Here is a 26,782-nt window from a genome sequence, read left to right as displayed (position 1 = left end):
ATCATAGGTTCATAGGTTCATAGGTTGATACAAGGCTACCTGCTCTAGGGCATTTATAAGCCTAGAAAGAGTGTGTTTGGCTTTCGCCACCCTTTTAGATTAGTAGACTGTGCCTTTGAATAGTAGGTCACAGAAGATAGCCCTTTTACGGTTAGTTTATTGTGCATCTGTCTAGCAGGGACCCAGAAGAGATCCCAGGGGTAAACTTACGATCTCCCATCCACTCATCAAGATTTCTCTTGAAGAGGGTCAGTGAGGGGCTCTGCCTAACTTGGACTGGGATTTTGTTCCAGAGTGAGGGGAGCCTCTGGGATATGAATCTGTCCCTCCAGCATGTCCTATTTATTTCTGTGCTGAGGTTTAAGTCCCTGGAGCATGTAGCTCTAAGGGATTTGGATTTCCTGAGGTGGAGCATGTCCATTAATTCTGGGTTTACCATGGCTTTATACATCAGGCACAGATCATCTCTGAGTAGACAGTAAGCAACTGAGTAGAGCTGGAGTTTTTTTAGCCGAACTGCATAGGGCATCTGTTTGAGTCCCTTGATCCTCTTGGTGAGGTACTTTTGGGGTCTTTCCAGTTGCTGCAGGTGGCGGGTAAGGTACATCCCAAATGGGGCATTGTATTCAATTATGGGCCTGATGAGTGATGAGTAGAGGGGCACAATGACCTCTCTTGATCTAGATGTGAAACCTTTTGTGATAAGGTGGGCTATATAGAAGGTCTTTCTAACCACTTTGACAACGTGATTGTCAAAGGAGAGATTACTATCTACTTGGGTCCCCAAATCCCTAATTACTTCTTCCGTACTTAATGGATTACCACCTATGTGGTAATTTGTGGGCACTTTGTTTTTCCCAAAGGGGATGACTATGCATTTTTTGGCATTTAGCTTTAGGCCATGGCTCTGGCACCAGTTACCGGTCTCTGTAAGACCCTTTTGGAGGATGGTTGTGTCAGCCGGAGAGTCAATTATGGCACCCAGTTTGCAGTTATCTGCGAACTTGGTCAGCCATAGTCCTCCCGTGTTAGCCTGTACCTCAGAGAAACATATACCGAACAAGAGAGGTCCCAGGACTGAGCCTTGTGGGACACCACTTGTAACTGGTTTAGTGTCTGACATGGCACCTGCAATTCTGACCATGTGGGTTCTATCCCTGAGCCAGTTTGCAAACCATCTTGTGACATAGGGGTTGATATTTAAGCTTGTGAGCTTATTTATGATGCCCGAGTGGGATATTGTGTCGAAGGCTTTTGCGAGGTCCAGGTAGGCTGTGTGGACTACCTTCCCTTCATCTATGGCCCTGGTAACCGGTTCAAAGAAGTCAACCAGGTTCAAAAGGCAAGATCTGCCCTTAACAAAGCCGAATTGGGTAGGATCCAGTGTCTGGAGGTTCCCAATGTCTTTGTTTATGAGTTCCATGATGATACGCTCCATAGCTTTGCAGACTAGGCTAGTCTTGCTTATAGGGCGATAGTTTCCGCGGTCCGTTGTGGCACCACCTTTGTGGAGCTGGACCACTGTTGCTGTACGCCATTCCTTGGGTACATATCCTGTAGTAAGGCTGAGACTGAACACTGACTTTATGTGAGGGTTAAGTTCTTCTTGAAGCTTGTGTAAGACGCAGCCCGGGACACTGTCCGGTCCCATTGATGCTGTGTTTTTTGCTTTGGAGATGGCAGCTCTCACCTGTTCATCTATGATGTCAGGGAGGCTACACTCTGTTGGGATGGACATTTGCTCTTTTTGGGGGGGGGGGAATTTGCACTGAACCTGTCTGCCAGGATGTTGGAAATGTCTGTGGGTTCAGTGTATTTTTTGTCATTTTGCACTAACTCAGAGCATATCTGGGAGTTGCCACCCAGGTTCCTGACATAACTAAAGAAGGCCTTGTGATTGTCTTTAGTGTCTTGTGCAATTTTTCTTTCAAAGCTGGCCTTAGATGATTTTATGAGGGATCGTAGCTTCTTGCTAGTACTGATCAGAGATGCCTTCCTTTTTGGGATTTTGTTCTATCATGTAATAGCTTCCTCCTTTTGTTGTATAGCTGATTTATGGCCGGGGTCCACCAGACAGGTCTCCTGCCTTTGGAGGAGTGAGTCTTGGTTTTATTTGGGATAGCACAATCCATTCATTCCTGTAGGTGTCCATAGAATGCGTTTGTAAAGGATTCTGCGGTTTGAGCCATATTTTCCACTGGCCTGGGGGCTTTGAAGGATACCACCTCAGTTTTGAGAAGTGTGAAATTTGCTTTTGAGAAGTTCTTCACCGTGGTTACCTTGGCTGGGGGTGGGGATGGGATATGGATGTCCAGTGAGATTAATTTATGTTCTGACCTTACCAATGAGGGGTATACCTCTGGTGTGGAACATAGAGTCCCCATGTTGGTGATGACCAGGTCCAATATGTTTTCCCCTCTTGTGGGGGTGGTGACCAGTTGTTCCATAGCATTTGAGTTTATAAATTCTAGGAATCGTTGGGCGAGGGTGTTGGGGCTTGAGTAGTTTTCCCAGTCAATGTTTGGGTAGTTGAAGTCACCCAATATAATGGTGTTTGGAGAGACCTTCATATTCTCCAGTGTTCTCAGGAAAGCCGAGTGGGGTTCCTGAGTTTGGGAGGGTGATCTGTAGCAGACTACAAACTGAAAGGCAGTTTTGCCCACTGTTAGTTGCACATGGATGGTCTCCGATGCTTCGTGCAGTGCTACTAACCTGGAGGTGTGGGTATCTTTGATGTATATAGATACTCCCCCTCCTTTTGTGGTTTGGTCCGAGTTTTGTGGCCAAAAAGCATGGTATGAAGTATAACCTGGTAGTGCTGGGGTGCTTTCGGGAGCCTTGAACCAGGTTTCTGTTACTGCACAGATATCGGCATTCTCCACACTGAGGAGAGCCTCGAGTGCATGCATTTTGAGGTTTAGACTTCTGGCGTTGAGCAGCATTACCCTTAGTTTCTTTTTCCTTGTATTGTCTATGGAGGTGGGTTTGTCTTTTGAGCCTTGCCTAAAAAAGGCACTTTGGGCTCTTAATATCAGTTTAGGTTTTATGCAGCTGATTTCTGTAATAACAGATAGTGACTGAACTACCAAAGTGGAGATGCTGTGTCAAACAACGACAGTGAGGATAAACAATGTGATCAGAACTGGATGTCTGTGTATCAGAAGACAGGTGGCTAAGGAAATAATCATTAAGTTAGTATGGAGTCTGAACTTGATAAGTGCTATCAGAAGAAAAATGAATGAACAAATCAGAAGTGTTATGTTATACTTCAGTAAGCAACAGCAAGAATGAGACAAAAGCAAATAAATTAAAGTGATAGCTTAAGAACTGACATATCAAATTACTATGACAGCTTTATTAGTATGTGTTTGACTGCACTGATGGCATGCAATGAACCTGGCTTTGTAAATGGCATGGAATAATTTATCTGTCTGAAACTTGGAAACACTTATTGCCCCTGTTGTCTTTCTGAGAAATCATTTTGAGCTTCTTTTCTCATTTGCACAAAGCCCAATCCTGCTGCCAATTCAATGTGTTATGCTTGTGCACATAGACGACAATCAAAAAACATGCAAGAAAAGTCAATTTAGGACAAAAAAAGAACAGTTTCATGACAATTCCAGTGCAAGTATTTCCAGAGGTGAGTTATAGTCTATTGTCACACACTGCTGAAGGTTTGAAGCGTCATATTACCCATGAGAGATAATACACAGGTTTCCCACATGTTGCTTGAATATATATATATTTTTTCTATTGGCTTCTCACCAGACAATATGTATATTTATATGTATATGTATATATATATATATATATATATATATATATATATATATATAAAATATGTATATAAACAGATGTTTGGCTCTACATCAGAAGCTCTAAGGTTCAAAATGTTGAACTTCAAACAGCTGAGATCATAATATCAAAGTTTTGAAACTTTGAAAGCCTAATTAAAAAAATAAACAAAAAAAATCATTTTACATTTTTGCAGGGGGTGCAAGCCCCTCGTACCCCCCACACCCCCTGCTACTTTAATATACCAACTCCGAGATCACACCACAGTGAAGAAAATGGTAAATATCCCCTTCTGCATTGTATGGTGATCTCCATTCAAAACATTAAAAGTTTCAAAACTTTGATCTTATGGGCTTGTACTTTTGCAGTTCAAAGTTTTGAAGCTTCGAGCTTTTGAAGGGAGGTGGCAGATAACCTCAAATGTGCAATCTCATATATAAAGACACATAAAATTGCCAGAACTTGAGGGAGAAGAACAATATGATGTGATTGATTATTACCTTGGAACTTGACTAAATTGTTAAATATAGTTCTCCATGCTGTGATAAGCAAAATTTAACACTTTTTCAATTCTTAATGTGATTTAACATTTTTAGAAATGAATGAATAGTAAAAAGGGCATCCTTAACTTCGTATTGATTTCAAAAATTGTTATACCTCAGTTGAGACATCATAATGAACCTTATTCAGTATATCCAGAGCTATCAAATATATTTAGAAATGTTAAAAGGTTATATTGTGATCTGTGGGCTTTTCATTAATCCATTACTGTGTTACATACAGTTCAGTCTATTACTTGTGCATCAAAGTGCATATATTATAGTCACATTTATCTACTCACATGATGAAGATTATCTTTAACATGAAGTGTAACTTTCTTTTATAAAGTCTACCAAATTAGACTGTTCACTAAAATGTGTACAACATATTTTAAAATTGCACATAACAAAAGACAATTTAGATAGCTTTGTCACAGAGCCTGATGAGACTTCATGTCTCCTCTGTTACCTTCTTGAAGTGAAGTGAATTAAAATGATAATTTTAGTGATTAAGATTGCATTTTGATGTGAGTGACAATGACTGAGCTGGTGAAACCCATAAGGCTGATATGATGGCTGAATGGGTTGATACACTAGTTGATTTAATTAACACTGAAGGAGAAATATGTGCAAATAGTGATTAAGAAAATTACCATATTTCACAGCAGTGTTACAGAGATGGTAAACCAATAACTTGCTTGGGTGTTAATGAGCTCATGAAAAATCTGGAAGAAGTGCACTTTAGACTTTGGAAGAATTTGGTACCTTGGATGGACAAATTATTTGACTGGAATGTCTGAAGTTTGTATATACATATGAAAGGTAGCAAATACTGGTGCACTTACTTATTTTTTATTTTTATTTCTCAACTGGGTAGGTGGGCTGATCAATTGACCCTTTTCTGCCATGGCCCAAGCTCATAGAGCACAACTACAAAGACAGCATTGTGAAGATTGGGGGAAGATGGACAAAAGCTGCCAGCCTAGTCAAATAGAATTTGATACATAATTCTGTCATTTGTAAATATAAAAGTAAAATACAGCCTTGTTTCTTAAATGAAAGAAAACACTGTAAAATGTGAACTTCAAGATTGTAGCAACATTGCCATCTGCTGTAAGGAAAACTAAGCCAAGCATTTCAAATGTTCTTTGAAGTCAAAATTATGTCTTGTATATTTTTTATCTAAACAGTGGTGCCAAAGAGGCTAACTGAACACATTCTTTCTATTGTTTTAACTTAAGGAATAATTACTAGAGTGTACATGTGAAAAGTTTTTATTGTTGTAGTTTCCTGAGCAGGTGTTAGATTGATAAATAATGTAGCCTTTTGGCCTGGGAAAACCTTAGTGTCAAAATGATGTAATCTGGGAGGGTCCAGCAGGGATGTTTGTTAGTGAGTTTAAAAACTATTGTTCAGAGAGAGAGACTGCAAGCATTTTGATGTTGATATCCAACTTATCAGCACTCTGCCTGTTGTCTTAACTAAGTTATTTCAGAAGTATGTCTCTTGAAGTAATAGCTAGAAAATTAAAAGAAAGTTAGACTAAGTGTTTTTCTGTTATATCAGAACTTTCCTACTGTATTGTTTTTAGTTTCTGTGTGATCTTTGAACTCTTGAGTGGCATTGTGGTGTACTAGTATTGTCTTGTATTTTTAGTATTTATTATTAAATATTTTAAAAACCTTTACCTGTGGCTGGTTTGTGTAGAGATAAGTAAGCCCTAGAGTACATTGCATGCTTATAAGTGATCCTGTAACAAGCCCTTCCAATAAGCCTTGATTGCTTAGTCACATTTACCAATTGGATAATAATATTGCACAGTAATAATTGGACAACCTTTTAAGGGCCTTTGGGTAACTGATAAGTATTAGCATGTGGTGGCAGTGGTTGGAATAAGATATCCCCACTTGTGGTTTGCAGTGGTGGGATCCGCTTCACATACTAATTGGCGTGTAGTGGTGTGAGTAGAGTGAATCCTGTAGCTTATGTACAGTGATCTCTGGAGGTGTTGTGTACTCTAAATCAGCCATGCAGTGAATACTCAGAGTTCAGATCACAATTGTTTTATTTCTTTTGTTAGCTTAGTTAGTCAGGGTGAGCAGGCAGCATGTCAGCACAGGAGTATGGAAAGCTGACAAGGAGCCAGCTGGTGGAGATGTGCCAGGCTAGGGGACTGGTGCATGGAAACCTGACTAAAGCAGACCTGATTGCAGCCTTGGCTACAGCTGCATCAGAAAACAGCATCCAGGAGGGCAATCAGACTGGCAGTGGACATACAATATCCTTGGAGAATGGACATGGAGATACAATATCCTCAGAGAATGGACAGCTCAACCTTTCTGCAGTCGACTTAAAAATCCAGCTGGAGCTAAAGAGACTTGAGTTGGACACCAGGCATTTGGAGATAGAAGCCGAAGAAAAGGAGTGCCAGAGGTAGTATGAGAGGGAAATGCTGACTCTTCACCAGAGTCATGGAGGTAATGGGGAAGGGAGTAACTGGACCCCAGAAGCACAACAGGTCAGCAAATTTCTTCCGCAGTTTAAAGAGGGGGATAATTTTGATACTTTCATTCATATGTTTGAGAGGGTATGCAAACAATATAGTGTTGACCAAAGGCTCTGGGTATGGTTCCTGACCCCCTTACTTCATGGGAAAGCTGTAACTTGTATATCACAAATGTCTGACTCTGTCTGCTTTGATTAAACTGCTGTAAAAAAATGTCTTTTAGAATGTTTTAAGCTAACACCTGAAATGTATAGCAAAATGTTTCATGAGCATAGACTCAAGGCAGATGAAAATGTATGTGAATATGTTGCTGAACTGAGCACTTATTTTCATAGCTGGGTGAGTGGATGTCAAGTCAGCACTTTTGAAGGGCTGGCAGACCTTTTGGTGAGGGAACAAGCCCTTAGCACTTTGCCTTAGGACATGAGGATCTGGTTAGCTGATAGACAATGTGCTACTTCAGATGAGTTGGGAAAGAAGGGAGACCTATACCTGGCAAGCAGGGCAGCCCTGCACAGGAAGGGGACCCCCAGTACTGCTCATGGGTCTAAAGGAACCCATGGTGGGCAGCACAGACTGTCCCAACAGAATCTGCCAGTAGCAGGGGAAGCCACTAGTACAGGTACATGCCCAGGACATAGGGTGAAATGTTTTGAATGCAACCAGTGGGGCCATGTGACATACAGGTGTCCATGGAGGCAAGGTGGGGAACCAAAGGTGAGGGAGCCAGTAAGTGGGAAAGACAAAATGCCAATAGTAGGTTGTCTTGAGACAACAGTGCTATGGAACTACCATCCAGCAGATGTCCTGAGAGGACAGGATTTGGATGAGGCAGTACCATGCACTTATGCAGTTACATGCAGTGAGGCTAGGAGACAAGTATGTGGGTCTGGTGGCCTGGGAGAGACCCAGACAGACTGCATACTTGTAGCCAGGACTGGTGAGGTGGTGACTTCAGGAAGGGAGCTACGCTTTAGCAGTGAGACTGAATGTGAGCTACAGCTGCTTGTGGGTAATGATGTTCCCTTGGACAGGGTAACTGCAAAGGTAGAGGTGAATAGTAGTAGTATCCAGGCTGACAGTGAAGCACCACTGTCAGAGGGTGCCATGCCAGACTTCCTGTGGAAGGGGAGCTGGGAAGGGTTACAAGGAGAGAGTTGAGACAGGCTCAGCTCTCAGACCCTACATTGCAAGGCCTGAAGCAGGTAGCTAGGGAGGCACCTGATTCTCAAGGAAAGGGGGAATATGTATACTGGCACAAAGGGTTACTGTAAAGAGAGTGGACCCCTGAGGCAGGGCTAGAAGGTGAGAGAGTACAGCAGTTGGTAGAGTCTAGAGGCTACCATCTGGTGCTTCTAGCCATAGCCCATGATATTCCCTTTGCAGGTCATATGGCCATAAAATGTACAAAGAGACGTATTATGCAGAACTTCAATTGTCCTGGAATTTCCAGAGATGTAACAGGGTATTGCAGGACCTGTGAGCAGTGCCAAAAGGTAGGCAAGGCAGGAGACAAGGTGAGAGCTCCTTTGATGCCTTTGCCTGTGATTGAGGAGCCATTTCAGAGGGTAGCTATGGATATTGTGGGTCCTCTGAGTACCCGAGGTTCCACAGGGAAAAAGTATATCCTATTGGTAGTGGATTGTGCTACACAATTTCCTGAGGTAGTGGTTTTGTCCCCCATTGAGGCAGAGAAGGTGGCAAATGCTTTGTTAGAGATTTTCAGCAGGGTAGGTTTTCCAGAAGAAATACTGATCGACCGAGGTGCCAATTTCATGTCAGACCTGCTGGCTTGTCTGTGGAAGTCCTGTGGAGTGAAGCACATGAAGACCATCCCCAGACTAATGGTCTTGTTGAGAGGTTAAACTCTGCAATCAAGTCCATGCTACGGGCATTTGCAGATCAGTTTAAGAGGGAGTGGGACAAATATTTGCCCTATCTGTTGTTTGCTTACAGAGAGGTTCCCCAGGAATCCACATGTTTTTCAACTTTTTAGTTGATGTACGGGCATAGGGTGAGGGGACCTCTAGATTTAATTTGAGATAAGTGGGAAGGTGAGTGCGAGTCTCACAAGGAGTCTGTTGTGGCATATGTCCTAAACCTCAGGCCAAGGCTCAGGGAACTCATGAGCTTGGCCCAGGAAAACCTGACAGAAGCCCAACAACAGAAAAAGGTGTGGTATGACAGGAATGCTTGAGCCAGAGAGTATGCTGTGGGGCAGCAAGTAATGGTTCTCATTTCTGTCAGACACAACAAGCTGCAAGCAGCTTGGGATGGACCCTACAAGGTGGTAAGAAAGGTAAGTGATGTTAACTACATGGTGGAATTGCTAGGCAGGAGGAAGGGGTACAAATAGTACCATGTTAACATGATGAAAACTTACCATGATAGGGAGGCCCTTGTGCTGAATATTTGCAGTGGATTCCAGAAGGAGTCTGAGGGAGATCCGGTGACTGATCTCCTCAGTGAGGCTCGGGCTGACACCTCAGTGGAAGGGGTAGCAATGTCCCAGCAGCTATCTCCTACCCAGGTTCGAGAAATCCGAGCAGTGTTACATTAGTTTGGGGACATGTTCACTGGGAAACCAGGGTGCACCCACCTGGTGCAGCACCAGGTGGATACAGGACCCCAAAGGCCTATTAGGTAGGCCCCTTATAGGGTGCCTGAGAGAGTCAAACAGACTCTGAGGGAGGTGCAGGAGATGTTGGAACCAGGGGTGATTCAAGAGTCCAACAGTCCCTGGACCTCCCCAGTGGTGCTGGTGCCAAAGAAGGATGGCAGCACCAGGTTCTGTGTGGACTACAGGAAATTAAATAGTCACACAGAGTCAGATGCTTACCTCATGCCTAGGACAGATGAGACCCTATAGCAGCTGGGTGGGGTTAAGTATCTTACCACCACTGATCTTACCAAGGGTTACTGGCAGGTGCCCTTGACTCCCAATGCTAGAGAGAAGTCAGTCTTTGTGACTCCTTTTGGCTTGTATGAGTTCACAAAGATGCCCTTTGGGATGCAGAATGCCCCAGCAACTTTCCAGAGTCTGGTGGATAATATCCTAGCAGGGCAGGAGGATTTGCCCTTGCTTACCTAGATGATATTGCCATCTACAGCCATTCCTGGCCAGAGCACCTTCAGCATGTCAGGGAGGTGCTGGGCAGACTACAGAGGGCAGGGTTAACCATTAAGTTGAGTAAAATTCAGATGGATCTGGCAGAAGTCTCCTACCTAGGACATAGGGTGGGGAGTGGTAAGATAAGGCCAGAACCTGCCAAAGTGGAAGCCATTCAAGCATGGCCTGCACCTGTTACTTAAAAGTAGGTGAGGACATTCTTAGGGACAGCAGGGTACTACAGAAAGTTCATCCCTAGTTATAGTACCATAGCTGCTCCCCTCACAGACCTAACAATGAAGAACAGGCCAGATAAGGTAGTGTGGACCCCAGCATGTGAGCAGGCATTCCAGAAGCTTAAAGAAGCTTTGGGAGGACCCCCTGTGTTAGCCTATCCAGATTACAGCAAGGAATTTGTTGTGCAAGTGGATGCTTCGAACTATGGGGTGGGGGTTGTACTTTGCCAGATTTCTTCAGAGGGGCAAGAGCACCCAGTGGTTTATTTCAGTTGTAGGCTCCAACCCAGGAGGGAATGCTATTAAGCTGTAGAAAAGGAATGTCTAGCCATAGTGTGGGCATTATCTGTATGGAAGAAAATTCACTGTGACAGATCACAACCCTCTAACATGGTTAAACAGAGACAGTCAGCAAAATGCCAAGTTGCTAAGATGGAGCCTGGGATTGCAAGCATATATGTCAGTGCAACACCACAGTGAAGTTAGCAATGCCAATGCAGATGGGCTCTCAAGACAGGGAATGGGGTGAGGTAAACCCAGATAGACCTAACCCTCTCAAGCGGCATTTATCAAGGGTGACTTGAAATACTAGCTTGAGTTCTCCGGGGGGGGGGGGGTGTCAAGATGGGGGAAGATGGGCGAAGGGTTCCAGCCTAGTCAAATAGAATTTGATACATAATTCTGCATTTGCAAATATAAATGTAAAATACAGCCTTGTTTTTAAATGAAAGAAAACACTGTAAAATGTGAACTTCAAGATTGCAGCAACATTGCCATCTGCTGTAAGGAAAACTAAGCCAAGCATTTCAAATGTTCTTTAATGTCAAAATTATGTCTTGTATATCTTTTTATCTAAATAGTGGTGCTGAAGAGGTAACTGAACACATTCTTTCTATTGTCTTAACTTAAGGAATAATTAGTAAAGTGTACATATGGAATGTCTCTTATTGTTGTAGTTTCCTGAGCAAGTGTTAGATTGATAAATAATGTAGCCTTTTGGCCTGGGAAAACTTAAGTGTCAAAATGGTGTAATCTGGGAGGGCCCAGCAGAGATGTTTGTTAGTGAGTTTAAAAACTATTGTACAGAGAGAGACTATAAGCATTTTTATCTTGATATCCAACTTATCAGCACTCTGCCTGCCATCTTAAGCAAATTATTTCAGAAGTATGTTTCTTGTAGTAATAGCTAGGAAATTAGAAGAAAGTTAGACTAAGCGTTTTTCTGTTATATCAGAACTTTCCTACTGTATTGTTTTAAGTTTCTGTGTGATCTTTGAACTCTTAGGTGGCATTCTGGTATAGTAGTATTGTCTTGTGTTTTTAGTATTTATTATTAAATATTTTAAAAACCTTTACCTGTGGCTGGTTTGTGTAGAGATAAGTAAGCTCTAGAGTACATTGCATGCTTATAAGTGATCCTGTAATAAGTCCTTCCAATAAGCCTTGATTGCTTAGTCACATTTACCAACTGGATAATAATATTGCACAGTAATAACTGGACACCCTTTTAAGAGCCTTTGGGTAGCTGATAAGTATTAGCTGGTAGTGGCAGTAATTACTATCGTATAGTCTGGGTAAAGGGGCAAAGCTGGAAAATCTGTGTCAGCTTTTCCCAGGAGTGTCTGTGAAGTTGTATAAATACTTATCTTGAAGTATGTGTGGTGTGTCAACTACCCTGGCAGGGACATGAAGCACTGGTGGGACAGAGAGGGTACTGGAGGTTAGCTTGCCAGCTAGGCTGAGATCTGGACCCTATAGCTGTGCCAATGGGGAGACTTATTGGGGACCTGGGGAGCAAGTGAGCAACCAGCCCCAGACTGACTGTGATCTCTGTGTACACTTAAGGGAAATTGTACTTTACTCTGTGTATCTGTTATCCTTTCCTCTTATATGAGACACCCTCCCTGGTGTTAGTGGTAAGAATTGAGGCTCCTTGATTGTTGGGCCATGGCGTGGCTGTCACAAGCATAAAGTGAAAAAAAAGCAACAGGTCATTTCACAGAAGTATTTTAATGAGACTGCCAGTCATTAAGAATTACAAAAGAACATTGTTACGATTGTTAATATAGAAACTGTTATATCTACATGATGTACAAGGTGGAGCATTCAGTAAATCTAATCTCATTCATTAAGCTTTGGCTATCATCCATTGGCTTGGAAGCAGGTATACAAGGCTTCACTTTGCAAGTGGTCATGCATAGTGGACATATCTCAACAGTTGTTTGATTTTGACATAATTAGGCAGGTGATTACAGGTGGCAAGGCCTAGTCGTGAAAAGGTTCTTTCTGCAATAACAGTTCAAAATCATAGTCTGGCAAGGTCAAAGGAATTATCCCAAGAGTTTCTGAGGGAATAAACTCGGTCTCTAAAACGTAGCAATCTTCTCAAAGGTGTACAGTATCCAACCTGTTAAATTTTGAAGAGTACTCAGAAGAAATATGGTCTGATTTTTCACTCAGACCCACTTAATGGATGTAAGTACGTTACAGTGGTTAATATGTAAACCACTTCTGGAAAACAAAAATATGATGAACCACAAACTTTCAGACCAGTCTCAATGCAATTTTGTTGAATATTTAATAAAACAAATCCACAAAACTTATTTTCTCTAGCGCCTCGGCTCAATATGCCTTTATCAGAGTATACATTCAAATAATCACAACCCCCCATTTTATACACACTTAATTACCCCATTACAATATTGGCAAAAGCTCTTGCTACCCCCATAGTGCCTGTTTTAGGCAAGGCTCAAAAGACAAACCCACCTCCATAGGTATCACAAGGGATAAGAAACTAAGAGTAATGCTACTCAACGCCAGAAGTCTAAACCTCAAGATGCACGCACTCAAAACTCTCCTTAGCATGGAGAACATCGATATCTGTGCAGTAACAGAAACCTGGTTCAGGGCTCCTGAGAGCACCCCAGCACTACCAGGTTATACCTCATACCATGCTTTTCGGCCCCAAAACTTGGACCGAACCACAAAAGGAGGGGGAGTATCGATATTCATCAAAGATGCCCACACCTCCAGGTTGGTGGCAAAGCACGAAGCATCAGAGACTATCCATGTGCAACTAACAGTGGGTAAAACTGCCTTCCAGTTTATAGCCTGCTACAGACCACCCTCCCAAACCCAGGAACCCCACTCGGCCTTCCTGAGAACACTGGAAAATATGAAGGTCTCTCCAAACACCATTATATTGGGTGACTTCAACTACCCAAACATAGACTGGGAGCATTACTCTAGCTCCAACACCCTAGCCCAAAGGTTCCTTGAATTTATAAACTCAAATGCTATGGAACAACTTTTTACCACTCCCACAAGAGGGGAAAACATACTGGACCTGATCATCATCAACATGGGGACTCTATGCTCCAGACCAGACGTGTATCCCTCACTGGTAAGATCAGACCATAAACTAATCTCACTGGATATTCACATCCCGACCCCACCCCCTGCCCAGAAAACCACAGTGAAAAACTTCTCTAAAGCAAATTTCACACTCCTCAAAACTGAGGTGGAATCCTTCAAAGCCCCGGCCTGTGGAAAATATGGCCCAGACCGCAGAATCCTTTATAAACGCATTCTATGAACACCTTCAGGAATGCATGGATCATGCGATCCCAAATAAAACCAAGACCCAATCCTCCAAAGGCAGGCGTCCTGTCTGGTGGACCCCAGCCATAAACAAACTATACAATAGAAGGAGGAAGCTACTACATGATAGAGCAAAATCCCAAAAGGGAAGGCATCACTGATCAGTATTAGCAAAAACTACGGGCACTCATAAAATTGTCTAAGGCCAGCTTCGAGAGAAAAATTGCACAGGACACTAAGGATAATCACAAGGCTTTCTTTAGTTATGTTAGGAACCTGGGTAGTAATTCCCAGATATGCTCAGAATTAGTCCAAAATGACAAAAAATACACTGAACCCACAGACATTGCCAACATCCTAGCTGACAGGTTCAGCGCAAACTTCTCCCCCCCCTCCCCACCGAAAGGGCAAATATCTATCCCAGCAGAGTGCTGCCCCCCTGACATCTCAGATGCTCAGGTAAGAGCCACCATCTCCAAAGCAAAAAACACAGCATCAATGGGACCAGACGGTGTCCTGGGCTGCATCCTACATGCACTCCAAGAAGAGCTAAACCCAAACATAAAACTACTGTTCAATCTCAGCCTTACTACAGGATATGTGCCCAAAGAGTGGCATACAGCAACAGTGGTCCCTCTCCATAAAAGTGGTGCCTCAACAGATCCTGGAAACTATCGCCCCATAAGCCTGACTAGCTTGGTCTGCAAAGCTATGGAAAGGATCATCATGGACCTCATAAATAAAGATATTGGGGACCTACAGACACTGGATCCTACCCAGTTCGGCTTTGTTAAGGGCAGATCCTGCCTCTTAAACCTGGTCGATTTCTTTGAAACCGTCACCAAGGCCATTGACGAGGGGAGGGTGATCCACACAGCCTACCTGGACCTCGCAAAAGCCTTCGATACAATACCCCACTCGGGCATTATAGATAAGCTCACCAGCTTAAATATAAATCCCTATGTCACTAGATGGATTGCAAACTGGCTCAAGGACAGAACCCACATGGTTAGAATTGCTGGAGCCATGTCAGACTCCAAACCAGTTACAAGTGGTGTCCCACAAGGCTCAGTCCTGGGACCTCTCTTGTTCGGTATATATTTCTCGGAGGTACAGGCCAACACGGAAGGACTGTGGCTGACCAAGTTCGCAGATGACTGCAAACTGGGTGCCATAATCGACTCTCCAGCCAACACAAGCATCCTCCAAAAGGGCCTCATAGAAACAGACAACTGGTGCCAGAGCCATGGCCTCAAGCTAAATGCCAAAAAGTGTATAGTCATCCCCTTTGGCAAAAACTAAGTGCCCACAAATTATCACATAGGTGGTAATCCATTAAGTACAGAAGAAGTAATTAGGGACCTGGGGACCCAAGATGATAGCAATCTCTCATTTGACAACCACGTGGCCAAAGTGGTTAGAAAAACATTTTATATAGCCCACCTAATCTTGAAGGGATTCACATCTAGATCAGGGGTGGTCATCGTGCCTCTTTATTCATCCCTCATCAGGCCCATAATTGAGTACAATGCCCCTTTTGGGATGTACCTTACCAGACACCTGCAGCAACTGGAAAGACCCCAAAAGTACCTCACCAAGAGGATCAAAGGGCTCAAACAAATGCCATATGCTGCCTGGTTAAAGAAACTCCAGCTCTACTCAGTGGCATACCGCCTGTTCAGAGGCGATCTGTGCCTGATGTATAAAGCCATGTCCAACCCGAAATTAATGGACATGCTGCACCTCAGAAAATCCAAATCCCATCGAGCTACGCTCGAGACTTGAAACTCAGCACTGAAATAAATAGGACATGCTGGAGGGACAGATTCATAACCCAGAGGCTCCCTTCACTCTGGAATAAAATCCCAGTCCAGGTTAGGCAGAGTCCCTCATTGACTCTCTTCAAGAGGAATCTTGATGAGTGGATGGGAGATCGTAGGTTTACCTCAGGTATCACTTCTGTGTCACTGTTAGACAGAGGCACAGTATACTAACCTCGAAAAAGGGCATAGCAAAATAAATTTAAAATGGGTGGTGAAAGCCAAACACATTCTGGCTAGGCTTATAAATGCCCTAGGGCAGATAGCCTAGTATGAACCTATGAACCTATGAGCAATTAAAAATAAATCAATTATCCATTAAAACACACAGTACTGCATTATAACACATTTTTCCATATGCATTCTTGATTTAAACCCACAGGGTTCATTGTTTTAAATTTTAAAATCATAACAGCTTCTTTTTTTCTTAATAAGCATTTCATTTGTTGTTCACTCATATGCAAGTTCATTTCAACCCTAACTAAAACTGTTGCTTGTAACCCTAATGGGTTACCATTATGACAAGTGCACTGCTATAGGGCTTGTTTGCTTATTATTTTTTATGTCTGGTACATGTTCCTTTAGTCTGCAGGAGAACTGCCTTTTCATTTCTCCTACATAGAATTTATTGCACAGACGTTTTAGCACATAAACCACCCCTTCTGTATTACAATTGAACGTTCCATTAGTTTGAAATATCACTCCATTTATACCTTCAAATTCTTTCATAACATATTTGCACACACTACACTGTCCACATATTAAAGTACCCTGCCTATTTATTTGTTTATTCATTGTTATATATGGCATTTTTAATTTACTATGTACCTATAAATCTTTTAAGCTTCTCCTTCTTCTGAAGGAAAAGCATACTTGTTTGCAGTGTAAAAAAATCCACCTCTCTTTTCACTACATTCCAAAAATATTTAACTTGTTCCATTACCTCTTGCGTCATTACAGAATAAGTTGTGGTGAAATAAATATGTTCTTTTTGCTCATTATTTCTCCCATAGATGTTTCCGTTCCCCTTATTTTTTGTAACCTTATCCAAACTTTTGATTACATCAGCTTCCTTATAACCTCTTTTACAAAATTTTTTATAACTTTCATTTAATTCTTTCTTTGCTTTTATCGGGTCACTACATAACCTTTTTACCCTTAGAAATTCACCATAAGGAATTGATTTAATAGTATGTGGTGGGTGGAAACTTTCTCCATGTAAAATAAAATTGGTTTCTTTAAACTTCCTATGAATACTAGTATTAATACATATTCCCTCTCTTCCTTTTAAGGTTACATCCAAATAATTAACTTGGTCACCTATATGTAAACCATCAAATTTCATTCCAATTTCATTCTCATGTAATTCATCTATGAACCTATTAACTTGATCTCGTCCACCTTTACATATAAATATCAAATCATCAATAAATCAAAAATATATATGTACATATTTATTAAAAAATGTATTTCTGTAAATATAGTGACTTTCAAAGTAGCCCATAAAGATATTTGCATAACTAGGGGCAAAAGCTGCCCCCATTGCCGTTTCTTGTAACTGCTTATATAAACTTCCATTAAATTCCAATATATTGTTATTAAGACACATCAGAATCAAATCTGTTATATACTCTACTACTGAAGTTTCCCCCAAGTAGTATTTTACAGCTTTTATTCCATCATGATGTTTAATATTAGTATGCAAACTTACTACATCAATTACCAGGAAAACATGTCCTTTTCCCATGTAATATCTTTTACTTTGTCCAACAAATCAAACACATCCCTGATGTAAGAGGGCAATTTTTTCACTGTGGGTAGAAGGAATTCATGCAAAAAGCAAGCTAAATTATAAGAAAAATACCCACATGCGGTGGTTCATCATACAGTGGTTAATATGTTCATCTTCTAGCACAATGAATCAACTGACTTTAATTTGTATTACTTTGAGCCTTTCAGTACTGGGGAGGAAAGCAGTTATGATAACTGTGAAGGAAATTTACAATACTAGGTTGAGTGTTGTATGCAAATCACATTTTTTCCAGATGTAACTTTTCAGAAGAGGTTGCAGTTCATGCATACAGATAGAGAATGTAAGTTAAAATCCTGATTGTCTTTTCCAGCTGCAGAGGGTATTTTGCCATTTACACATGCTGAAGAAGTTAAGACTAAGTCAAAAGAGTTGTCCATGCAAACTCTACAAAAAGAAATGGAGACTGAGTACTACAGAACTGTGAATGTGAGATGCCTTCCATTTTGGCTGAGCTGCACAGGGAATGGAAAGAGTGACAGGAGACAAGCAGAAGAGAAAGAATGCATTGATGCAAGCCAACTGGTCAGTGATGGCACAAGAAGTGCTATTAAAATTGTGGATAGAGGTATGCTACAATTAAATTTAGGCAAATTCATTTATGTTAAACTGAGGGGTTGCAGTAAATACAATTTGGGCTGTTTACTGCAATTACTGGAAATGAAAACTGAACTACTTAAAAGAAGAGTGAATTGTTTTGAAGGGGGTGATCCATACAGTTATTAATGGCAAATACTATATCAATCTATTTTATTATTATTATTATTATTATTATTATTATTATTATTATTATTACTATTGTTATTATTAGAATCAAATAATTTACATGATAGATACTCGTAATAGGGAGCTGGGAGGGATCATTCCAGAATTGTTTAATTTAGCCTGTTGATGTAAGCATGGAGATTCGTGGTGGAGAATCAGGGATATAGTTGTACTGCCTGCTAGTTTCAGCTGTTTTGATGAATAATAAATGAATGAAAAATTATTACAATTTAAGTTAGATGCTTAAATAACAGCAACACCTAGATCATTTTTATAAGATATCATCATGGATTTTTCAAACTATTTATACCATGTCTACTGCAGTTGCCTGTTTAATGATTCATGCTATAACATTTTGAATCTGTTTTTTTCAATATTTTTGTAAATGTACCATATGATACCTGTGTACTGTGACACTTAAATATGCAACAAGTAAGGAATCCAGCAATGAGATATCAAACATTATGAGGATACTGAGTTACAAAAAACAGTAACATTTAAATTGGATCATACTATGAGAATTCTTATTCAAAACTATTATACCCTGACTTTTGCAACTGTGCTTTTTATGATACATGATACAAATATTAATTAATTATAAAAAAAAATAAAAAAACCCCACAGAAAAAAATGTGCAGAAGAATCCCACTGTATCCAGAAAAACATCACCAGGAATTTAATTAAAATAATTCACTTTAATGTACTTTTACATAATAATATAAAGTGTTAAGCTCTTTCCTCCCTTCTGCTACAAGGACTTCATCAGAACTGAAAAGAGACAAACTGAAACCTCAATGTATATCACTCCATTAGACATACTAAGCTCTTTTATTGGTTAGATGAGTTAACTAGTTAAGTGACAAATCATTAAATGGTTATAAGTTAAACAGACACAAACTAGGACAAAAAGAAACCCTAGCTATGCTTGTGTAAATAAATAATCACTTAAATATTAAATATACATAAAATTTACATAAAATGTGTAAATACGTATATACAATATATATTTAAAACATCTTAAAACATCCTGAAAAGTATGAATGTATATATATGAAATGTATCTCATAAATAAATACCTCTTCAATTCCATAATTTAGCTGACCTCATTTTTAGAACAGGGACTACTGATATATTATTGTTTAACCCATGTGGATTCATTGCATTTAATTTTAACTGCCAGCATAACTTTTTATACTCCAACTCGGTTTCCCCGACTACTTCTTTTAGAGTTAGTGGTAATTCTATCGATAATAGCAAAGAGGAACTTTTTGAATGTGGTACAAACTAAAGAGTGCTTATACAATGAGTTGTCATCTAACTTGGTTATAATATCATGTGTGTTCCAAAACTCTCTTCCTAAAACAACTCTCTGTTTTTCCCATGTAAAAACTTAAATAAGTCAAACACAATGTGATATACACCACATATTTAGTGGACAATTACCATGCTGTAACTTAACTTTAAAATTGTTGGATCCTAATTCTATATATTCTCTTTCATAAACATTGTAGCATTGTTTACAGTCTCCATACTTCCTTGTCTAGCCTGCAGCTGGTAAATCAAAGTTTTCAGGATCTTTTTCAAAAAATCCTTTCAGATTGTTAGCTGTTTTATATACAAAATGAAGCTGGTCACCTACAGTGGTTCAAATGGAAATGTTTGCTCTTAAAATATTCCAATTTGCCTTGATAAAAGAGCTTAGTATTCCTGAGAGAATGGTATATAGTGAGGTTTAAGTTTTCTCGGTTGAGTTATGCTGAGGTCCCTGTAGCAGAAGGGATGACACCATTTAACAATTAGTATTATTATGTAAAAGTACATTAAAGTGGATTATTTTAATTAAATTCCTAGTGCCATTCTTCTGGATACATTGAGATTTCTCTGCATTTTTTTTTCTGTGTTTTTTTTTTTTATTATTATTGCTTGTCGATGTATAGCTTCAGTTTCTCTTGTTTTTCTTTTTTCCTGGTTGAACTTAGCAGTTGGGATACATCTGTATTTTGTAAAACACAGCAGGATGTGATCATTCCAAATCACTTCAGTAAGACACTGCACATCTTGGTTTAGTAGTGGATGCAAGTGGCCTAAAAGAGGAGTTAACTCGAGTCATAGAACTTTTGTCACAAAAAACAACAAAGTGTCTTTGCAGCTCCCCCGTTCCCAAACCAATTCTAATGAAGTTACTCATTCTTTGAGATTTATGGACTTTGATTTTAATTTTGTATAGAACAGAAAAGGTAATTCTTGTTTAGTTGGGAACTAGTTGGAATCCCAGTATATTAACCAATGACAACAAGCACTGGTCAAAGGTACTGTTTATTCTTTTTCTAGATTTTTTTTTTTTGCTAATATATTTATAATCTTACAAGCATGCATGCTTAAAATGATTTGCAGACTAGTTTTAACTTTTCCTGTTGGTTGGCTAAAACTGTGCTATTCACTTCTTATTCTGCTACCAACCAGAGTGATTCTGTTCTTCTGGATACAATGGGATTCTTCTGCACATCATTTTTTCTATTTTTTTTTTATTGCTTGTTGATGTGTAGCTGCCATTTCTCTTGTTTTTTTTTCCCTTGTTAATCTATTATGTCAATGTTTGTATATGTATTGTATGAACCCTGCATACTGCCACTCAGCACAAATACAGTATTTGTTATAACTTTTAATTTTGAGTGCGGTAATATATGTATAAACAATAAGTGTTTGAAGGGGATGTTTAATATATGATAAAATAAGGAAGAAAGAAATAATATTGCTACCTACAAAAGAAGAGATAATCTTGACCAAATAAATGATGCTGCACTGGATAATAAATTGATACATTTCATAATAAGAGTATTGATACATAAAAGAAAATGACAATGATTTGTACTATAATAATAGTAATTATTGTTAGAATTTTCCAGATCATGTCTCAATTTTTTTATTAAGAGGCAGAATAAAAGTTTAGATAGTAGGACTACCTGGCCATCAGAAGAGAACAAGGTGGAGGCAGAGCCTGAATGGCAAACTGTTAGCAACATTTCTTTTGAGCTCCTTAAACTACATCAAATTACAGGAAATTAAGTCATCTAAATTTCTTCAAAACAAGACAAATCTGTTACTAAACTAAGGATATATCAATTTTGTGGTCTAGATCTAAACATTTTTCTGACAGAATATTCTGGAGAAAATACTTCACTAGTAAAATGAGCAACATAAAGAATTCAGATACTATGATAAAGAAGGATATACAGCAGATGTTTTCCACTCTTCAGGATCTTTCCTTAAAAATGGACAAATTTACAGATAAGCTGGAAATCTTTAGCCAAGATTGTCAACACCAAACAGACACCTTAAAAGAGATTCTCCAGCAACAACAATCTAAAATAACAGACATTGAAATATCACTGACATTGATGGAAGACTCAAGGAGGAAAAGAATCAGGTCCAGATTCTAACACAACAAAATAACTGGTTAACTAATAAGATGGATGATCTAGAAAACAGAGAAAGAAGAAATAATATAAGGATTTTTGGTCTTCCTGAAAAAGCTGAAGGTGAGAACATCATTTTATTCCTAAATACTTGGCTTCCATAATTACTTGACCTAAAGGAAGGTTTATCTAATGGTATTGAGAGAGCCCATAGAGCAATCAGAAAACCAATAACCACAACAACTTATACTTCTCCCAGATCTATAATTGTTATTTTTTTTCTTATCTGGGCAATGATCTTATTCTCAAGTCAGCCTGAAGGAAAAGTCCACTTACTTACAAGCAACACCAAATAAGATTTGATAATGACTATTCATCAAGAGTTCTTGAACAGAGGAAGAAAGCCTGGCCATTAGTAAAGCTATTAAAACAAAATAAAATAAAAACCCATCTCATATATCATGCAAAAATCAGAATATTTTATTCAAATGACTTAAAAACATTCAACTCCATAGAAGATACCATCTCCTTCATCAAAAACAACAACATAATCTCTATTTCTGAAGATATGGACTGGACTAGTACTACCACATTAAAATGATTTTCAGAGAAAAACATCTGGTCAGAAGTGGGAAAAAAGAAACAGAAAACTGATCTTAAAATTCATACTTCTTCAAACTCTCTCAAAGTATCTACTAAATCTTGAACTTTTTCATCACAACAATGTGGGTCAAAGTATGTATTTCCATTTGTTTTTATTTATTATAACATGCTAAACATTTTCATAAAAAACGTACTATATATCATACAGTAAGTCATAATTACTAGATATGCTTAGTGTAATTGAGACCTGTTACATATTTACTTGCCTTTACATCTCAAGAATCAATAATCTGTTAACTAAATAAAATAACACTTTACTTTCTCATTCCTGCCTCAATATACCTGGATATTTTGCTGTACTTTTATATTTAATACCTTTAATTAAGTTAATGTCTCATTTAAAAAAGGGCAATCTTTAAATCTTATATTTATTGTTAATATAATGCCTCACAGTTCATAAATACTCAGATAAATGCAGAGAAATTGCTTTAATTTGAATTTTAATGGTTTTCATGTTTTAAAACTCTGTCACACTCTCTTTTTATATCGAGTGTTCAGCTAACACTCGAGCTTCCATATTGTCTTTAATAAACATCATCCTTTCCCTCAGCCCAAAACAAACTCAGTTTCTCAAACTGTTTACAGTAAGTATTTAATAAAAGACTCATTCCATTTTTCTACTTACACAATTCCTTTTAACGGTTATACATCATCTCCTGTAAAATAGTTATTATTCCTCTCACATTGCATTGATAGCAATTATATTTTAAATAAAATTGACAAAAAGAAGAGTAAATTAATTATCTTCATTTTTTTTGTGTGAAATCCATTTCTTGTGAGGGTATGGGAAGTGTAAGGAAACTGCTACATAGATACACAGTTACACGTAATTGCGTAGACTTGAAAGACTTCTTAAAGGGGAATCACAAAATAAATTAATATCTAAAACTTCCATCTTGAAAGATTATCCTTACTAATGGATAACCACTTTGGGTGCATGTGTGTTACTACAGCCACATTCTGTTGATTGCACAAACCCTTCATGTCGTGATACACATTACACATAGTTTGTTCATTTTTTTTAAAAAAAAGGAAAACAAGGAGTGGTGTAGTGCCTGTCATGGGTGTGTGCTTCAGCATCTGGGTTGTGACATTCATTGAATACGTACCGATATAGGGGGTATTGTTCATTTTACTTTGCGGGTGACTTACATTCATCCCAATACAAACCGTTTCTTGATTTCCAGGGCCAGATGCATGGCCTGAAACCCCTACAGTGATCGCATCTCCTTTTGAGAATTGCCTCTGAGGCACTCGTCTGCCAGGCATGAATTTGTTAGGCAGGATCGTTTTGGCTGAACCTCTGTGCAGAGTTGCCATCCAGACTCCTGAACAAGAGGCATTGTGGTGTTGCCTCACTCTAGAGGTTTCAGTTTAATGCTTGTATTTATAAGTGTAGAATATTATACATATCAATAGTAATGGTCTACATGGTGTGCTGGTGATAATGAACAAAACATCCTGTAAACACACAACTCAAATCTGCATGAAATGTCAGTAGAAGAAGCAGTTAAATGATGTATTATTTCAAGGTTTTCCTTGTGATTTCTTAACAGACATATTTAATAATACACATCTTAAAGCATTGGGAGCAGAAAAAGTAATTGTTTGAGATAAGACTAGATTGTGAGAACAATGCTTAATGTGGTTGTGATAATGAATGGGGTCGAAATTTGGGTGCTCATGACAAGACTGAACTGCAGAAGCACGGTTACAATGGGGTTGCGACATTAAGTGGGTACAGCACTTTGATTCTCCTTTTTTTATTTTTATTGAAAGGGTTAAGACATCTAAACACTTTCAGGATTCTGTGAACTTTGGATGCACCTTCATTTGAGGAAATTGCCATTACATACAGTGGTATGCCTTGAAAGGAGAATATGTTTAGTTTAGTTTTTACTTTCCTTCCAATGTTATGCCTTACTCAGGAAAGATACCAACTTGATTTGAGATGAGCAAAAAATAGAGATGTATGTGGTGTGGAAGGGAACAAGAGCTGCATCGAAGGAATGGTCCTTTGGTGAAGTTGATTGCTCTTGTTGTAAAGCTGTGTCATTCCTGGTTCTCATTCTCCATTTTGAAACTATTATAGGCTCTTTCTACATTGTCATAATGTTTTTTTTTTCTATTTTTCTATTTTAGATCTCGCTACTTTTATTGAATATAAAGTATTTTGCCCTGCTGATGTATGGAGAAAGATGAAAAGGAACTGGAGCTCAATCAGAAAAGTAGAAGTAGCGATTCTGATTTGTTCCTTGTTAGCTTAGCATTGGGAAAGGAATGAATGTTTTTGAGGTGTCCTTGGATGGATGAGGTTTTGGTGGTTTTGGAGGTGAATGACTAACTAAGAGAGAAGGAATTTGGTTTCACAAGGGAAGATGAAAGTAACACCCTGAATTTGTTCTGAATCCTCTTTCTCCATTACAGAATAAAGCTAAACTAAATGTGACCATCTAATCAGACAAAAGAAGGGGGCATGTCATACTCACCAAAATAAGTTAAATAAAATTGAACTAGGCTAAACCATTTATATATGGAAAGACTGAATTTTCCAAAATAAATACACCTGCAGGTTCATATTCATTACTGAGAACGTTAACTGAATTTACTGATTTGGTAAGCTGAAATCACAACTTATCAGACAGCTTTATGTATCTCTTCATTTAGATTCAGGACATAGATAGAGAGATTTTAATAGTATTAGAAAAATTGAGAGTATTTGTTTCTATAGGATAGAAATAATCTATTTATATGACAACTTTTAACAAATATGTTGAGACATTGTGAAGTTAGTACACATATTAACAGAGATTCTTACATTTTCTAATTTAATACAGATGTTTTAATTCCGCCTTCGAAATTGTAAGTTAAAAAAACTTTCAGAATTTTTTAGATTGAAAAGGAAACTCATGATATGGCACTGACAATTATAAACTTAAATAACTCACTCATATCAGAAGTTATTGTGTTCTGTAGAGGAACGACACATTTTTAAGTTAGACTTGGTACTATATTTAAAGAACTAGAAAGTGATGAATAAATATGCACATCTTAAGACTGATATGCATCAAGCTTATAATCTATTTTTCATTGAAGAAATAATATGCCTAAATACTTGTTTGTTATGTTTCATTTTGACATTTAAACCTCACAAATCTAATGAATATAAAGTAAATCTACATTTAATCTCTATTAGAATACAAGTCAACCTAAAATGAGTAATCCAGAATACTAATTTGTTATGTTATATTAACATAGACATGTATGATATAAATGTTTGTTATCACTTTATTAAATGAGTTGTTCAAGATAACAATCTGAAGGTAGGAATCTGTAATACGGAAATGAAAAAGTGTTTCTTTTTAGATACTGTGAACAATATAAGCAACAAAATGTTATTGTTGGAAAATCTCAATAAGTTTATAAGAAAGAAACGCCTTAAGATTTGTACATATTTGACTTTATTTAGGTTCTGAAACATTATAACCCATTATAACCTATTAGACGAAATGCCTAAATTGTAACCAATGTCAGAAGACTTACAAACAGCAGGATCTATCTCCATTCACTTTAGACTAGTTCATTTCTATTATTATTTATCTGCTACTAAACTCTATTCTCTATTGTAATAAATTTATATAATAAGGACATGCTTAACTATTCTAATGTTAAAATTGTTAAGATTTTATATATATATATATATATATATATATATATATATATATATATAAAACTTTTTCTCATTCTTATTAATACTATACAAATATCTTTTTTATTTTAGCTTTTTAATGAGAAATATGGTTACTGATTTACTATAAAAAGAGTAGTATTTACTTACTCTTCTGACATTTACAAAAGGAAAAGGGAATTGTAAAGCCTTCTTTTACTATTAATTTTGATAATCTAAATTATATTACTATGTTTCTCCTGTTTTTTTTTTTTTTTTTTTTTTTTTTGAGCTCAAACTCTTTTGGATTGACTAATTTTTTTGGTTTGATGGACAATCTGATAGAGCATTTCATCTCTATCAGATTAGGAGTGATTCTCACTCCATGCCTGAATTTGATTTGCATGATTAATTTACTTTTTAAAAAATATGTATTCGATTTTAATATTTTATTTTATTTATTATTATCCTGGCCTAAAATAAATTACCTTTATCTCAATAATACAGTAAGAACATGCAAATTGGCAACTACATCAACAACATTTCACAATACTAATTTTCTACAACATTTGGTCCTGACTATTATTATTATTATGTCTCATTCTGATTTAAAACCACTTTTATCCCTACATGTTAATGGATTAAATAATACAAGGAAAATAGTCAATCTAATAAAATACCTGAAAATCGATAAGGCACAAGTAGTATTTATACAAGAATCCCACTTTATGATAAATTATAAATTTAGCTGGAATCCTAAAGAATACTTAATATTATCATGTTCTTCTTATAAGAAAAAAACAAGAGGTACAATAATATTATGGAAAAAAAACATCATTATGCCTCAAATAATATT

Source organism: Protopterus annectens, chromosome 2.part1 (assembly GCF_019279795.1).
Source record: "Protopterus annectens isolate FY-2018-M chromosome 2.part1, PAN1.0, whole genome shotgun sequence".
Taxonomy (NCBI): Eukaryota; Metazoa; Chordata; order Ceratodontiformes; family Protopteridae; genus Protopterus; species Protopterus annectens.
This window is presented reverse-complemented; position numbering follows the sequence as displayed.